The sequence below is a fragment of the Otolemur garnettii genome, unplaced genomic scaffold (assembly GCF_000181295.1).
Source record: "Otolemur garnettii isolate 467f Iridium unplaced genomic scaffold, OtoGar3 scaffold00045, whole genome shotgun sequence".
In the NCBI taxonomy this organism is placed as follows: domain Eukaryota; kingdom Metazoa; phylum Chordata; class Mammalia; order Primates; family Galagidae; genus Otolemur; species Otolemur garnettii.
Genome location: NW_003852440.1, coordinates 9,351,415 through 9,352,451, shown reverse-complemented (window position 1 = coordinate 9,352,451; position 1,037 = coordinate 9,351,415).

The following is a 1,037-nucleotide window of genomic DNA, read 5'->3' as shown; positions in this document are numbered from 1 at the left end:
CTGTGAGCAGTGAAGCCATGGCACTCTACCCAGGGGCTCAGCTTGAGGCTCTGTCTCAAAAAAAAAAAAAAAAAAAGATGATCGTACCATTTCTTGATTGACAACTATTATCCCTAAGTGCCCACCATTGGTGATAACATTATTGTCCTATTCTGGCATCTGTATGCTTTGCCCCTGTGTATTTGCTTCTGTGTCTTTTCAATAAAGCAAGTATGAATTACCTCCAGATGCCCTTTTTTTTTTTTTTTTTTTGAGACAGAGCCTCAAGCTGTTACCCTGGGTAGAGTGCAGTGGCATCACAGCTTACAGCAACCTCCGACTTCTGGGCTCAAGCGAGTCTCCTGCCTCAGCCTCCCAAGTAGCTGGGACCACAGGTGCCCACCACAACGCCTGGCTATTTTTTTTTTGTTGCAGCCATCGTTGTTTGGTGGGCCCAGGCTGGATTCAAACCTGCCACCTTAGGTGTATGTGGCTGGCGCCTTAGCCACTTGAGCCACAGGTGCCAAGCCCAGATGCCCTTTGTTAAGTATCCTTGAACAGGATACTCTGGTCCTCATAACCTCACCGTCAGTGGGCCAGGCTAATAACATAAGAACAGATGTATGGACATTGTATACCTTAATCCTAGGTTCTGGTGGTGCAGTCCTTCCACCACAGCTATACCCTCTTCGGTGTGTGTTATCCATCCAATGGAGTTCCTCTTGCTGCGGGTGTTTTAAATCAGATTTTTTTTTTGAGACAGAGTCTCGCTTCACCGTACCCAGCCCAACTCAGATGTTTTAAATGGATTCAATAGACCGTACAATTCAAGCATCATAATTTGAAAGTCTATGAGGTTTTTTGTTTTATAACTGCTGGGATAGCTTGCCTGGTAATGTTCCTAGAAGATACCATTGTATTAAGATACTGTTGTAGGGAGGTGCCTGTAGCTCAAAGGAGTAGGGCTCCGGCCCCATATGCTGGAGGTGGCAGGTTCAAACCCAGCCCCTGCCAAAAACTGCAAAAAAAAAAAAAAAAAAAAGATGATCGTACCATTT